The sequence below is a fragment of the Anas acuta genome, chromosome 18, assembly GCF_963932015.1.
Source record: "Anas acuta chromosome 18, bAnaAcu1.1, whole genome shotgun sequence".
In the NCBI taxonomy this organism is placed as follows: domain Eukaryota; kingdom Metazoa; phylum Chordata; class Aves; order Anseriformes; family Anatidae; genus Anas; species Anas acuta.
This window is the reverse complement of record NC_088996.1, coordinates 5,931,280-5,945,057: the sequence shown is the minus strand read 5'-3', so window position 1 is coordinate 5,945,057 and position 13,778 is coordinate 5,931,280. Positions and strand designations below refer to the sequence as shown.

Sequence of the window (13,778 nt, the reverse complement as noted above, 5' to 3'; positions counted from 1 at the left end):
TTTAAATCTCACTCTACTATAACTCCCTTTTGTAATTTAGGGACAAAAAGTTATTTCAACTCATCCAACAGCAGCGTCTGCACTGCCCAAGGCATTTGGGCTGGGTGTGAAGTTTCCTGGAGCTGCCTTGCAGGGTGGACATCTCCCTGGGGAGGGGAAAGGGAGGAAAGCTTCAACAGAGATTGTGCTGAGCTGACAAAGGATGCAGAGATGCCTTTAGCCAAGGGAGGTTGTACTGCTTCTCCAGAAGCCAAGTTGCATACTACAGTCTTGAGGATAGTCTACAGGAAGCTCATTTAATAACTATTTAACATGAATTATTCTTGTAACAAGGTCAGGAACTGCAATTATCAACAAGCGCATTATCCAGTATTTTTCTGATGAAAGGGAGCGGAGGCTGCAGTACACGCTTGGGGAGCCTGCCAAGGTCAAGAAACCACTCTGCAAGCCTCAGCCAGGGTCCTCGCCATCAGGCCTGGTTCCATGGTGAGCTGGAGATGTTCACCACGAGGTTGGCTGGAAAGGCTCGGTGGTCCTCTCTGCCAGCAGCGCTACTGCAGAAATGAGCGGCATCTTCACTGGCTGAGCCAGACAGCTGTTTTATTGAGACAAGCATTGGTTTTGTGTTACATCCCTGCTTTCAAACCATGGGCTTTCTACCTCTGACTGCCAAAATGTCAGTCTTTTGAGGGGAGTGGGGGAAACGAGCAAAATGCCTCAAGTTTTAAAGATCAAAACAACAAATACAGAATCCCATTCAGCCTGACTCAGGAACTGTTTTTCTTTAAAACCAGTAGGAAAACATTTAGAAAACACACAAGGCAACAAAACAAATGTGCAATTAAAAGCTGTTTCTCACCACTGACAGTCTACTCACCAAAAATGGGATTCTCCAGTTCAAAGCCTGGCTCTTCAGGCTGGGGAGGTGCAAAGTAAAACCAAAGCTGCCCAGAACAGAGTGACTCGTGTTTCCTCTAATGGCTGACTTTGATTTCAGCTCCTGTTTTCCCTGGAAAGCAAGCAGCGTCTTATTTCTTTTGGATATAATAGGTTTAGGGGATGCCAGAACGTTTTTCATTTCAGTTCTCTCTGACTTTAGGCATGTGAGCAGCGCTGTTGTTCGGAGGGAGAGGATCCACCACGTGCAGCTGGGGACTGAGCCCCGTGAGACTGGACAGACTTCGGCGGTGTTTTTGGCTCTCCTGTTGAGTTGCTGCCTGAGGCGGGCTTGTGCATCAGGTAGAAGTCCTGGATTAGAAATAATTAGTGAAGCTGAAGGGAGACCCAGAATATGTGAGCACTAGCGAGATAGGGATCCAAACTATCACAGGCTTGGCTTCATTTTGTCAGGCTCCTGGTGAGGTGTGGACTTGTGGCAATACTCCTGAACCAGGGTGCGTGATGCTTCACCAGGCTGAAAGCTTGCTTGGTCAAAGATGACCCTATGAAACTATTACACAAGACATGTGGCTTGCATCTTACAGCCGTGGTGTTTGAAAGTACTTCTGGGATGTTCTTTATAGTCAAAGTTGCAGTCTCTCCACCAGTTTAGTGTGTCCTGCTTGCATCTCCACAGCTCACTGGAGGGGCAGAAGGGGATAAGACAAAATCTGTGCCTAAAGGAGCTTCTTTGGTTGAACCTTTCGAAGGAAAGGCTTCTTCGACTTGTCCTTAGCAGGAAAGAGGATGTCAGAGGTGAGGCCTGTGAGCTGGGTGCTCCATCGCCCTTATTGCAGACCAGGCCCTTGGGGAGGAAGGGGATGGGGGTGTTTGGCAGAGGTAGAAGCTCCCCCCTGAGGCCGATTGACTTAGAAGTATGCTACTTTGTTACTTGTTTGTCTTAAAAAATCTGCTTCCTGTGGAAAACATCCTTATTTAGCCTCCTGAGCTGCCAGAGGAGATTTTGTGTTACTGTGAACCTCTGCGGCTGGTGGAGTGACGAAGTGAGCTGGTTCCCCTTTGGTCTTCTAATACTTGCTGCACAAGGAGTAAAGAGGAGCAAGCGTGGCTTTAGCTGGCTGGGTCTTCCATCACTGCTGAAAGCTTCTTGTTCTGACTCTTCATCATCTGCTGAATGAGATGCTTTGAGTAAACACCAGTGACACCGTGAGAAACCAGAGAAACCTGTGTTGCTAGGGTTTTCCTGTATTGACACTGGGATAAAAACAAAAGCTAAACAAAAAGTCATGTCAGGAATTCCTGAACAGCTTTTTTGCAGCCTGATTAGCCTGAGGATTGTGGATGTTGGGTTGTGCAACAGAAAGCTGTGAGAAGAAACACTGTGGTTTTAGGAGCATGTTGCAGAAAGTTTTAAGCAGATGAAGCTTAACTCTTTGTGTTGGTCACCACAATCCTGCCCATTAAAACTGATCCAGGAGTTGCACAGCAACTCTCAGCAGCATTTTGTCCCCAAAGCAGCAGTCTGGGGGGATGCTGCAGTGCATAGCTAGGATTTGGTATGCCCAGCTGGGACTGAAATGGATGGATGCACTTTTGGGATTGAGCATGTGCTAGATTTAGAATTAAATGGTAACTCAGTCTAACTCGAATCGCACATGTAATGCTTGTTTTTGCGGTTTATGGCTATTTTTTGAATTGCACTATCATGTAGGGCCCCTGGCTGCAGTGGGGATCCTGTTCAAAAGGCATCCTGTAGAGGGATGTAATGAAAAACAATCATTTGAGGTCATGTAGGACTTGATCGTTTTGATTCCTTGTGCACAGCATTTAGAGGTAGAATGGCTTAGGAAAAGCTTCTGGAGAAAGGTCAAAGCAGGCAGATGTGATGCTAAACTCCTTGAAAATGGCACAAGTATGGTCTCTAATTTAAAGACATCTGTGTAATGACATCTCTCTGCATGCCCTGTTATCTGTTTGGTGTGCTTCTTGAGCAAAACTGTGCTTTTAGAGAATGTATTGAGAGAGAATGACAAAATGAGATATTGGCTCTTGTTATGGAGTGGTCTCACTCCACTGCATGCACAGAGGTGAGGGCATGGCCAGTCTTTCTTACACATTGCAGCTGGTTCTTGAGAAACCATGAAAAAGAGTCACGAACCCATAAGAATCTTAGAAACCTCAGAAAACTAGTGAACAGTTAATAAACTCAAACCAGGAAGCAAAGCTACATTTTTTCCCCCTTTTTTTTCCCCCTAGTGAGTGAGACAGCCTTTTCATGTAAAAATGAGAACTTGTCACCTGCAAAATTCATGGCTTTTAAATCTTTAGTTTTATGAACCATGGATGCTTTTCATAAGCTGTATGAATATTTCACTTCTTCTCCTTGGCATGCTGCTATGGACACTTTCCCTGTGTGCTCCCTGGTTCACCCACCTGCAGATCCCTCCCCTTTGGATTTACACACAAAATGAGGCACCATTGCTGCTAACAGGAGCTCTCTGATTTTAAAATCTCAAATGCGATATAGCGTTCAACACGCTGCACAGGTTTTTAATTACCTCACAGTGATCAGCAGTCCAGAAAATCCCATCAAACCAATTAAAAAATGTGCACCTCGCTGAAGGTGCTGCAGGCTCCAGGAGCTGCTTTAGTGCAAAGCCCTGTTTGTGCCCCGTGCTGAGAACTTGCCCCAGCCTGGGCAGCTCCTGCCAAGGGGAGGAGAAGCCTTCAGCTTTTTGCACTGTGCTCCTCTCTTGGGCGAGGAAGAAAGGCAAAGTGCTACGGGTATCAGGTCGTAAGGATGATTGTTTGACTGGGTTTGTTTGTTAAATGTATTTGCATTTCATTTGGCTATATTAAAATCCATTTAAAGCTGATAGTGGAGGTTATGATAAGATTAGGATTAAGATAATGATGGCTAGTGGATGACAAGCTGTATGGAAAAGAGAAACCTGCTGCTTGTCACTGCCACCCTGGCACACTCATCTTTTTGTCACTCTGTTTTCCCCAGGAGACAGTAAGACAGACACCATCCTCAAGCTTCACTGCTCCAATTCACGACTGCGAGCAAAGGGAAAGCAAAGATTTGGTGTGAAACAGAGCCATGGTCGGGAACATCCACTTGTGTGGGGAGTGGCACCTGGTGTCATGTGTAATTACTCATCCTGCCTGGATAAAATGGATCATCATAAAATAAGCACTGAGCTACATGAACTCTCGCAGCTGGGGTGAAAGAGCAGGTACAGTTGTCAGCGTTTGTAACATGCATTTCCTTGTCAATTTTAGAGGTACCCTGTTAATGATTTTATCTATTTCAGTATTTTTTTTTTAACTCAAACAGTAGTTGATTTGTGTTTATTCAAGCTGCTGTTGTTGTTAGCTGCTGTTATTATTATCTACAGTAGTAATATTTCGTCTAAGAGCTCCCCTCTCTGGGCTGAGGCCTTAAACTGTGTGGGCAGTGGCTTTTCTGACTCCTGAATTAGTCCTGCAGTACAGTTTCTCAGGAAATGGTTTGACCCTGGAGCTTTGGTGTTAGTTTTCTATGTGCCCTGTGTGGGTGCCCTGTTTACCTTGTGTGATCAACTGGAATGAACTTGGCATTTAATAAAAATCATTAACTCAAGCAGGCAAAGCGTGTGGAGCTTTTTGGCACTTTGTTTTTCAAGGAACTGAGCTTTGCTTTCTAGGTAGGCAAGGTACAGAAGGAATTGTGCCCAGGAGCATGTGCACGCTCCCACACCACCCACCAGAGTGTCTTAGCCCTCTCCTCACTTCATCCCAGTGACAGCAGTCCCAGAAATGTGGTGTGGTTTTTTTGTTTGTTTGTTTTTTTTTTTTTTTTTCCTTGCTTTATACTTCTTGCCCAAGAGGAAGCTAGATGGCCCCACAATGCCAATTCCTCCACACGTACCCACAGCACCCACAGAGCTGATGTGTGTCCCCAGAAAGTGTCAGAGGATGTTGGCAGTGGTGTGTCCTGCTCCGGGTTTGTGAGCTGGTGTACTTGGTGCCAGTGGGAAGCTGTGCACACCCAGTGCCATGCGGGTGTTGTGCAGTGGGACCTGGGTGTCGTGCCTCTGCCAGGTCCTGAGCTGCCAACACCGTGTGCCCCAACAAGCCCTGGGTAAAGAAGTGCTGTGATGCAATCAAGCAACATCTCCAGATTGTGTTAGGGAAATAAAAAGCAACTGGGGAGTTGGTAACTGAGATGGGGGAGGCTGAGATGGAGTTGTACAGATGTGCCCCAGCTGCTGGGCTGTTTTCTCAGAGCAGGGGCAGGAGCACTGCAGGGTCCTTTGTTCTGGAGACCAAGCTGAGCCAAATCAGAGCATCAGAGGCCAGCTGGTGTTTAGTGCTCCCATGTTTCAAATGCCCCCTTGTAGCCTTTCAACATACTTTCCTCAGTGTATTCACCACTTGTCTACAGAAATGGACCCAGAGCAAAACATTGCTGAATAAAACAGGAAATATCAAGAAATTTATTTGCTGCTTTAAGAAATGCCAGTTCCTCCTCAGGCTTTCTGGTCATGCAACCTACCTGCTCTGTGCCACCTCGGGTGGCTTTTGGGAACATGCTGACTTCTAAAAACACCCCGGGTGGCTGCGGCAGCCAGGGGAGCGTGGCGGTGCCTTTGAGCCCTGCTCGGGAGGTGTTTGGGGACCCCTTGGCTCCCCACTTGCTGGTGGGGTCCCGGGTAGGTTCACAGCTTGGGGGGCTCGCTCTGATCCTGTTGCTGCCCTTCTGCAAAGCAGGATGGCCATCAAGTGGCTGATGCTGGGACTGGCACAGGAGCTTATCCCAAGCTGTTCCAGGTGTGAAATTTCAGCCCTGCTCTGCAGTCAGAAGCGTCAGGCTGGCAAAGGGCGCTTCTTCTCTGATCACTGGGTCAATCTGAAATTAGCTGCTGTCCACACTGTCCCCACTAAGGGTGAGAGTCTTAGGGGGAGAGTGTTTCTGTTCGGGGCAGCCTTTAATCAGAGGCTGCACATGGCATCAGGCACAGATGTATTACAGGGACCGTGGTGGGGCTGTGAGGTGGCCGGTGAGCGAAGGGGAGAGCCTGCAGGTGGCTTTGTAGCAGATACCTGCTGCCGAAGAGAAGCTCAGTATTAGAGCAATAATTACTTCAAATTAGTGTATGCATCTTCTTCAACCCTCCCCCCACACACAGCCTGGGAATGCAGCACAACACCCAAATTACAAGAGCACAAAGAGAAACTTTGCTTGGATCGTTTTGGAGCAGAAGCAGCTTTAATGGACAACTTTTGTACTTTCTTTTGTGTCGATAGGACTACTGACTCTGGCTGTGTTACGACTGGTTTCTCATTTGGGGTTCAGAGGCTGTTGTTTCTTCCTGTTGTTTTTCTTTTCAATAAGTTGTAGGAACTTCTGGATTGCAAAGATTAGAAATAACAATTGCTTAGGCTTTTGTTTCTGTATTTGTGCAGTGTTGAGCATAATGTGATTGTGTGCCAGGCCTGGTGGAACTACTCCTGTGACAGAGAACAGTTAGTTAGGAAGTTGTAAAACCTTTTTCTGATGCCTGTAAGCAAGCATCATTCCACTAACATGCTTTTCGTACTTCTGGCCCTTTTGAAACAGGAGGAGAGAAATTAATCCCTGCAAGTGTATTTCTAGAAAAGGAACGAAAAGCATCTTGTCTCCTAGCTGGTTTCATCTGTAAGTGCTTTCACATCTTACCCAGCTCTGTTTCAAAGCCTGTCCACAGAACAACCTGCAGAAAACATCGGGAGCTGCCAGAGTGCCTGGGTGGTAGCTACAAAAGCCTGGGATGAGGGAGAGTGATTCCCTGCCCTGGGAATGGGAACGGGAGGCAGAGCAAGCTCATGGAGAGGAGAGGAAGGGGCAAAGGCAGCTCTGCTTTTTCATTCTTCTCTGAATGAGATTTCGAGCAGCTGTTTTGGATTCAGCCTGTCGATGTTCCTACTTTCAGAATTCCCCCAGCACTAAGACGGAAAGTGAATCTGAGGCTGTGTTGTAACTTTATTGTCCTTTTAAAGTTATGGCCCTGGGGAAGATTGGAGAAGTCTCCCATAGTAAAGACTTTCCATCTTCTCTTATGTGAAGAAACCTGGTGAATTTTGGCCTCCCCCCTCCTTTCTATGATGCACTGATAACAATTTAGAAGGGAGCGGGTGCTGATCGCTTACAACTCTCTGCATTTGGGTTTCTCATATTTGAGTTGAAGAAAGCCTAAAACCTCAGCTCTGAATTATTTCAGCCTTTCATAGGATAAAGAGACATTGGGCTGCTAGCCAGCCTTCATTGCACACAACTGTAAGGTAAGGAAATGCCTGGTTTTCTTATGAAAGTAGAAAAAACTTGGGGAAGGTCTCATTCCTGACTTATCTAAACACACAGTTCTTGGAGCTTTTGCAGGGAAGACTTTTTCAAGATATTTTTTTTTCAAGAGTTTGGGAAGAGACAGGTACCTTCTGTGGTTCAGTCTCATTATCTGTTTAATATATCTTCCACTAGACAGACCATCAGGGAAATTTTGACTCAATTCAGGGCCAATCATTAAATCACATCCAAAGCTGGAAGGAACACACGAGGACCACGGAGTTTGCCTCCTGGCTCCACACAGAACCACCCAAAAACCACACCCTGTGCCTGAGAGTATTGCCCAAATGCTCCTTGACCTGGAGCAGGCTCAGGGCTGTGACCATGTATCTCGGCAGCCTGTCCCAGTGCCCGACCACCTCTGGGTGCAGAACCTTTCCCTAACCCCCAGCCTGACCCTCCCCTGTCCCAGCCCCATGCCGTTCCCTTGGGTCCTGGCGCTGTCCCCAGAGAGCAGAGCTCAGCACCTGCCCCTTGTGACGAAATTAGAACGCTAAAACAAATAAAAGGATTAGTGATTTTGTTTTGGCAAGAAAGCGCTGTGTGAAAATACCACAGTAATCCAAATCATACTGCTGCCTTTGCTTTCTGGATTAAAATCTGATCTATTAGTTTGCTATCTACCTGGACCTGTGCAAGTGGGCACCAGCACTATGACGTGTGGAAGCCAGTAGGGAAAGGTGGTTGCTTATTTGTGCGGGGGTTGTTTTTTGTTTTCTTTTTAACCAGGAGAGTTGACAGCCAAACCAGTCAAATGCAGTGAGAACTCCTAACCAGGTGCTCTGAAGCCTGTGAGTGGCAGGAGAGGCTCACGCAGCAGCATCCAGCCCCTGGGAGGCAGTGGGTGTGGGGCAGTATCTCAGTGCCACCACCCCAGGGTGTGTGACAGTTTCCCCATCTGTATCCTGATGCTTCTGCCCACACCTTTCCCCTGCTCCTGTGTCTCCTTCCCAAGCTGTCTCTGTTGCTCCAGGCACCCTACCCCTCGGCTCAAGTGCTGTGTGTGTGATTTTTGCTTGTTCCCTCCCTGCTGCTTCAGGTCTGTAAGCAATGACAGCAGGTGGAGTGTTTCTGGGGCACCCCAGGTGTTTTTTTGGGGGATACAGTTGGACAGAGCAGCCATGCTCTGGTGCTGCCCATCGCATCCTGCGGTGTGTCTGGGGACCAGGGTACCTGAAGGCTGCAGACAGCTGCAGGCATCCAATGGAGCACTATGAAAGGGGCGGTGTCTGTTAGTATTAACGATGCCTTTGGGTGCTAATTGTTTCTCAGAAAGGTGGTGCCTCCTCTTAGGGTGATGAATGTTGAGCCAGAGGCTATGGTGTCTGAACCAGGCTGAGCTCCAAAGGCATGAGTTGCATGTGGTTCCAACTGAGACAAATTTGCTAACTCTCAATCTATTTCCTTGCTAGCCCCAGGCACTGTAGACATTCTGATCCTCTGCAGAAGGGTGTGTGGATGAGTAAGGAGATCTGTGTGAGACAGCAGAGTACCCAGGCATGGGGTTCCAGGGGCAGAGCGTGCCCTGCAGCTCTGCCATCGCTCCCGCTGCCACTCGTGTGCTGTCTGTGGTCGTGGGGCTGTGTGGCAGCAGCCTGCATAGAGCTGTGTGTCCAGTTTGCTCCATCTTAGACTGCTTCCGTGAGAAAAGGGACTGGTGTTAGCAACTCCAATTCTTTGTGAATGCTTTTTTTTTTTTTTTTTTTCTTTCCCAAATATACGTCTTAAAAACAAGTCAGCCAGTTCAAGTTTGCCCTCTGGGCTTTTCCAGGCTTACAAGAAAACCACTAGTGAGTAATGCTTAAAATCAAAATACCGCGGGTAAGAACACAGCACTTGAACACCCGGGTACTTGGATGCAAGGAGAGCTGCAGCAAAATGTTAGGTGAAATGCCTACGTAGATCTCACAGTATTCTCTCCAGCCCCACTTTTTCACCATCTATCTACTAAATGTGCTGGTCACTCAGCAGCTTAGCATCCCTTTTCACCATGTAATGAATATATTCATAATAAATCAGGCTTGCAGTGTTATCCCAGCCTCCCTGCATCTGAGATAACTTCTGATAAGTCAGATAACTTCTGAGATAAAGCTTTTATGGTATGTGTTTGTACAGCACTTCCACCATGGGGCAGGGGTTCAGAGTTTAACACCATTGTGCTGTAGGAGTATGCAGTGTATTTAGAAAAACATTATAGGAAATGCAGATCTGAAATAGAGATGTTACTCTATATATCCTACAGCAGTGGTGGCTGTGACCATGTGTGGCTCTGCTGATGAGAGTTTATTTGTTCAACTTGGCTTTGCAAGAATTTAGGAAGAAAAAAGTTAACGAAGATCACCGCATTACTTAGCAGACCCAGAAAGTTGTCAACTTCTGAAGAAGTGTGAAGGGACCAAGCTTTGCCTCTGAAAAAGAGCTAAGAGCTAAGACCCTGTGTTGCTGGTGACTTGTGATGTGACTGCATGGTGTTAGTGGTACCTGAGTGCCAAATACATCTTCCTCCTCCTCTAGCAGCTTTGTCCTCCTGCCACCTCCCTGGGTGCAAGGCCATTTGTCTGGGCTTTGAAGCCTCTTATGAAAGCTCAAATGTGGTATAATGATCCTAAACAAACATAACACGTTTTAAAATAATTAGGCAATAACTTGAAGCAGAAAGTTCTTGAAAGATGCAACTTTACTGCATCAGGATGGGTAATTGTGGACTCTAAATGAATGGCATCTGCAGTACTGCTGGCCTCTACCCAAGGAGCTGATGTCCCCTGCAGCGTTATGGGGCAGAGAGGGAAGTTGAGAGACCTGTTAGAGACAGAGTTTCAGCAAGGAAAATACTTCAAATATGGATACATCTGAAACTCATTCTGTTCTGAGCAGCCTGTGGCTTTTCCCTCTTCTGTGCTGAGCACTTCATTTTTGCACAATGAGCTCTTCCCTTCGTTCCTCACTTGTGGGCTCCAGCCGTGCAGTTTCTGCCCTGCTCATCTGCCCCAAGCTCTGTGGCTGTCTCCTCTTTCCTATGGCAAATGTGACGCTCTTAATTCCAATGTCATTACCTCTTCCTGGCTTTCCATAAAAACAAAATCCAGCTTCCTGAAGTGACAGAGAAATGGTGGCTGATTATCGGATTTAGCAAGTCAAGTTCTTCTGTGTACATTTGCAGATACTATCACATCAACAATATTGGTTTACTCTCTCTGCTTTATCACATCAAAACATTGTTTTCCTTTCTGCTTGTATTATTTAAAAGCAAACTGGAAGAACAAGCTGTATTTATGCTGAAGTAATCGCATTAACTTTCCAGCTAAGCAAAGGCAGGTGCAGCACAAAGGCTGCCAGCAGCTCTCCAGTGTGCTCTGTCTACTTGGAGCAACTCCTGCAGCTGCTCCCTTTACCTCAGGGTTTCTGCAATGTTGCTGGGACCAGTGGTCCTCCAGCTTCTTCAAGAGGCGATGGACGATGAATCTGTTTGAACCTGGCATTGCTCGATCTCTTTTAGCTTTGTTTTCTCCCCCAACCCTACAGCGATGATGGGAACCCATCAGAAAAAAAGAAAGTGATGTTTGTTTTGCAGTGGTTGGGCCTTACAGCTGTTTGTCTTTGGCAAAACTTCATGCCTGTGGCAGTCCTAGGCCTGGTTGGCAGCAAAGGATTTATAAATCCACCAGCTTCAGCAGGGGTTGTCCCCAGGGGAGCACCGCAGCAGGGCCCTGCAGAGGAAGGTCCCCAGCGGTGCGGGGCAGGCAGCCAGGAGCCCAGTGGCTGTGACTTGGAGCTTGCTGAGCCGGGGTCTTTAATTCTTTGCAACAAAACCACTCCAGCTTGTGATCCTCAGCTCTAGATTTGTTCTCGGTGCCTGTAAAGGGATTATTTCATGATCACCTGAAGGCAGTGCATTGTGCTCCTCCGCTCCTCTGCATTCCTTGCTCGGTGGTCTCCAAGTCTTTATGAGTTCATTTACCTTTGCAAGGGGCAGGAAGAGAAAGGCTCTGTGCTATTTGTTTCACAGAATGGTGAGGAAAAAACTGTATTTGTTCCTGAGCAACGTATGAGACTATGAAGCACAGAGAAGGAAGACCTTTTGCTTTGAAGCTATTTCCTGGATTATTTTTTTCCCCGCTTAGCCTTTAAAAAAAAAAAAATCTTAGATAGTATCTGCAGACAATAATCTGAGCATGGAAGGGATAACTCAACAATCAAACCCACAGGAAAACCGGGCGTGGTCTGACACGAAAGCACATGTCCTATTTGTGAATGAAGCCTAGGGAAATGGGGACTCTGGGGCTCTGGTTCAGTTCCTGATGGAAATGTGTAAGCTGTCAGTGTTCTGCTGTAGTCTTGTGGTGTGAATTTTGATGGTTTCTGTGACTAAACAAACTTCAGGGTAGGTTAAATGAACCTTGTGTCTAGTTTGGAGGTTTCACTACTACTTTTAATTATTTCAGGAGATGCTAGACTACACTGGGAGGGCTGCGGAGACTCTAGGGCGCACTGGGAAGCCTCTGGGTGCAGTGGGGTTCCTGGGAGGCCTCACGGGCATCTGAGAGCTACTCGTGGGGCCTACCTTCTCCTGTTGTGAGCGCCATTTCATGGGAGCCTTAGGTGGAGTGGGTATTAGGTTAGGGTCTTAATTAGGGTTAGGATTTGGAGAGAGAGAAAGCGGAGAGTCCCGTTGTGAGTGGGGCCATGTGAGGGAAGTTGAGGGCTACCAAAAGGCTTCCATTGTGAGCACTGTTTCATGGGAGAATTTTGTAAGGTATGTGTTGGGTCATAATTAGGGTTAAGGTTTGGAGGGGAGAAAGTGCATGGTCTCACAAATTCTGTGGTATTAAATAACAGAATTATTTGTGTATGTTTCTGTGTGGAAAATCCAAATATAATTCCTCTTGTCTAACTTCATTGCCTCTCACCACCTTAGTCCCAAAACCTTGGGGGTGTTTCTATTCATGCTTGTTGATTGAACCTCCTCATTCACACTTTTTCTGTGTCCAGTGATCTTCTAATGAAAAAATGGAAGCAAGGTTAAAGCCCCAAGGCTGCTTATAAACTCAACTGTCTAATTTAGACAGAAATTGCGTCTTGACTTGGTGTCTATTCTGCTGCCTTGGGTTGAACCCCAACATCTAGTCCATGTATGCAACTGTCTGCAAATGCCTTGGGAGGCAGTGTACCTCTGGATTGTATCTTTTGGACAAATAGTAGTTGAGAGACTCCCTGAGCTGGAGTTTGCATTGAAGCCATGGCATTTGAGCTTCTGTTGGGCTTTTCATCCATGAATAAGTCCGATCCTTAAATGAACTAATAGTTTCTAGGTTGTCACTTTGTGCTGTAGCAAAGGGCTCTTCTTCTGGTCATTTTAATCATGTTGTTCTTGACCCTTCCTCCTGCAGCCCATGTTTCACCTCCTGCCCCAACTTCCATCTTTTTAAGTGCTGTTCTATGCTTCTGAAACATGAGCTAACATGTACGTAGATGTGGGCATGCTGTATTTCATTTTGTTCTGTTTCCTTCCTTGTGTTTTCTGATGTTATATTTCACTTTGTAGCTTGGTGCTACCTGTAGTTATATTTTTAAAATATGTGTCATAATCCCATTGTCTGTCTAGCGGATTGAGAGCTCATGGCTGTGCCAAGGGATGGTCAGACACTGTGTCAGTAGCCCACGCAACCTCTTTTCCATTCCTTTTGGAAAAACTCCTTTCCTGGTTGCACCTTCACACGTACACATTTGGATAACGGATCTCTCTTCATTCTAGAAAACAATAGGCTAGACGCAGTAATGGCTAGTTAAGGTCTGTCTCTATTTCTAGAGCAGGAAGGAAAAACCTTTAACCTGTCCTTCCTCTTGTTTCACTTGTTCAGTCCCTGCTTGGTAAGCAGTCTTGGGAAATACTGAATTGTGAGCTGCCTGAAGTCGCTCATTTGTGTGTTTTCTTTCTGAAACTTAAATCTCTTCTGTATAGGACAGTTGGAAGGGCTTTGACTAAAAGATGCTAGCAAGAATGACAGCAACAAGGAAAACGTGTGGAGAGTGAGTTGTCCTGAGGGATCTGAGCTATAGTTTGCCAGTGTCTGACTGCATTATGGAAGAAAAACATCTCTGCAGATTGAAAGATTTCAGAAAGGTGAAAGCCACTGTCACAGGATATTGTATGAGTCCTCAGAGGGCTGTAGTTATGGCAAATGGAGGAAGGAGGGGGAAAAAAGTGTGTCCTCAGTAAGAGTCAGACTTTGGTGTGAAAAGGTTGATTGAGAACATCAGGATAAATAGATCTAAGCCACTTTCTTGTTGGGCACAAAGGGAAATATGTGCTCGAACAAGGAAGCCTTTGGCTGCAATAATTGCAGTGTTGCTTTATGTAGCTGTTAATTTTGCTTGAGAGGCTAGGTCTCTCACAAGCCACTGAGCTGTTGCAGTGTGCCTCCCATGCACATGGGAAGAACTAAAGCTCTGACCTCTCGTGTGTTCTGGTCTCAGCCAGATGGTGGATCCTCATAGGTTCATCCTTGCTTTT

The 13,778-nt window shown here is 46.4% G+C and overlaps 1 protein-coding gene across 2 annotated transcripts in view; it reads left to right on the top strand.

Moving 5' to 3' along the window:
* The window catches only part of LOC137841644 (uncharacterized), a 59,846-nt gene that overhangs the window by 15,141 nt on the left and 30,927 nt on the right, over positions 1-13,778 (top strand). Inside the window, exon 2 of one of the 2 annotated variants that reach the window (XM_068654756.1) lies at positions 3,911-4,139. The exons of the other annotated variant lie outside the window; for it this stretch is intronic. The gene's annotated coding sequence lies outside the window, so the exon portion shown is untranslated. The remainder of the gene's footprint in view (positions 1-3,910; positions 4,140-13,778) is intronic. 2 annotated transcript variants of the gene reach the window in all.